The sequence below is a fragment of the Xenopus tropicalis genome, chromosome 7 (assembly GCF_000004195.4).
Source record: "Xenopus tropicalis strain Nigerian chromosome 7, UCB_Xtro_10.0, whole genome shotgun sequence".
NCBI classification, from domain to species: domain Eukaryota; kingdom Metazoa; phylum Chordata; class Amphibia; order Anura; family Pipidae; genus Xenopus; species Xenopus tropicalis.
In genome coordinates, this window is record NC_030683.2 from 11,910,980 (window position 1) to 11,913,757 (window position 2,778).

Below are 2,778 nucleotides of genomic sequence, written 5' to 3' on the forward strand. Positions count from 1 at the left end.
CGGTTTATTCTTTGAGGACTCTAAGATCTGTTGGAAATAGCTGAAAGACAAAATAGTGACCTGAGATCCGGTATCCAATAAACCTTGGATTGGTCCGACACATCCATCCGGGAGACAAATATCTATAAAATACCGGCCATCTAACTGTAAGAGATTACAGAGGAAATTGGAGTGTTTTATCATCTGTTGATTTAAAAAGTGATCTCTCTGCAGCGTCAGGATATTTGGAGATTGCTCCTCCTTGTTCTGTCTGCAGGGCATTTGTGTTCCTATGGACTCTATAAATGGAACAGACTGAACCGAAGGTACTTCACACACTGGTTCAAATAACACCGGATTATAAGAATTGTCCTTATTAGGCTGTAAAACAGATGAAATATTAGATTTTCCCTTCCCGGCCCTGAATTCAGGGTCGGGGCAATGCAAAACATGATCATTGATTGTATTTAATTCTTTCCTGTCCATTTCCATATAGCAATTTGGTTCTGCTTCCTTTATTTGGCGGAGCTTGGCCCCGCTTTTACCTCTAAAAAAACTTCAGGTTGTTTTCCTGCAGAAACTTGGGATAATTTACTTACAATGTCAGTTAACTTGGAAACCTGATCTGCAAGCTGATCAAATCTGCTAGGTCTACCTGGGTTTTGATTCCGTGGACCATTTTGGTTCCCTGTGGGTGATTTACCCCTGGGTGAATCTGGTGATTCCTGCCCTTTTCTCCATTGCTGCCTGGGCCTATTGTTCCAACGTTTGTATCCCTGGGGATCCCGGTATCCTTGGTAACCCCCATATCTTTGGTTACCTCGGTATCCTTGGTAACCCCCATATCTTTGGTTACCTCGGTATCCTTGGTAACCTTGGTTGAAACGAGGACGGTAACCTTGGCTTCCAGAACCTGAACTATTACCTTCTGACCCCTTGGCAATTTGAGGTTTAGTTTGTCTGGGATTTAGCTGTTTTTGGTTTTGTTGATTAGGTCCAGTGGCTGAAGGTATTTTCTTTGGCTGGGACTCAAAATTTAAATGAGATTTTACCCTGGACTCATCAACATTGTGCTCTGGGAATTTTTTAAATTTCCTATCATTTAAGTTTTGGCCCTCACTAATGTTAAACAGCAAAGTTGCTGATGTTACCAGTCTTTCTAGAGGGTTTTCAAAATCCAGATCATGAGCTAGACTTAATTTGATCTGGGTTGGTAAGGCCTCATAGAATACTTGTTTAAATTCCACAGATTCCCAATCGGGGTTTCTGTAAGCTAAACCATAGGCATTTTTAAGTACAGAGAGAAATTCTCGAGGGCTTTGATTAGATCTACATGTGAGTTTATAAATTTCTCTCTTTGCGGCAGTGGTAGTTCGATAGGGCCCAAATTCTGATTTAATTTCATGTAGGACTGACTGCCATTTGGTGATTCCTCTCTCTTTAAAGGAGGAAAAGTAATGACGGTATCTGTCATCAAAGGCCCATGGAAGAAACCTGATTTTGTCTGCCTCAGATAATTTTAATGAATCCATAGTAGATTCATATAGTTCTAAGTGGTTTGCAATTTGGGAAGAACCTTTCTTAGAAAATTTTGGTATAGCAGTATTCAAAAATTTAATTATGCTGGCAGAATTTTGTTTTTCTTTTGGAGATTGGGGATTTTTCCCTTTTGAACCCCTCTTATGGGTATTCTTCCCCCTGTTTGGGAAAGGACCGGATCCCCATGCTCTCTCATCACTCTCAACTTCACTTGCATCAGTATTGGAAACACTACTTCTATGGGATACATTTGACATAGGTGTTTGATTTCGCACATTCCTCACATTCCTCTCTGGGGACGTGTCTGAAGAAGAATCTCTAAGATTCCTTGTTCTGTGATTACCTATTAAGGTGGTCACAGCTTGGCAAGCTTCAGCCAACCGGCCCAAAACATCTTGTGCCTCTGAATCAACATTATCAATTGGTTTGGCTCTAGAAATATATGGTGCCCAATTTTTATATTGGGGAGTGATTATTGGAGGATCAGGAGATCTCTCCACACCATATACACCTGACTGTTGACTTTTAATGTGCTGTTGTTGTAATTCTTCAAAATCCTTTCTGAGCTTACAGTATGCTATGCGACTACGTTCAGCATCAGTTTCTAAATCCCTAATAAAAGCTTCCTTGTTTGAGATATCTATCTAGTTGGTTTTTATCAGATTTCATATGTTGGATATCTGATTCTATCTCATGTAACTGAGACCTCAATTTTTCTACATTTTCTTTTCTAGCTTTTGATAGGGTATCTACCTCCATTAATGCATATAAAACAGGAGGTAGGACACAAATTATTTTTTTTTCTTTTCTGAACTGTTAGAGGCTAAGTTCATACATGTTAAATATCGTTCAACCAGGCCGTCTGTTGCCCAGATATCATTAAGGTCTGCTCTAGCATTTCTCTTCAAATCATTAATCCAAACATCCATCCCTATATCAAATTTTACCCGTGTATATATGAATTCAACAATTCTGTGGATCATTTGCTCTGGGGTATTCCCATTCTCACTGCTTGCAACACTCATGGTCTCAATTAATAAACAAAATAATTAGCTTGACAGAAGTATTGGAATGGTTTTTCACTATTTGTACCAATATGAGAAAATAATCTCGATCTCAGCAGTGCCTCCAAATATATGTCGGGCTAATTCTGCGTATATCTAAAAGAATTTAAGGCTCCTTTTTAGTAACAGGAGGAGTCTTAAATAATATATGCCCAACTCTGAATTCGATATCGAGCTTTCCCAATCAATTGGTACA

The 2,778-nt window shown here is 39.2% G+C and overlaps 1 pseudogene; it reads right to left on the minus strand.

Moving 5' to 3' along the window:
- Positions 1 to 468: 468 nt before the first annotated feature.
- On the minus strand, positions 469 to 2,296 carry LOC101730644 (annotated as a pseudogene).
- Between the last annotated feature and the right edge of the window lie 482 nt (positions 2,297 to 2,778).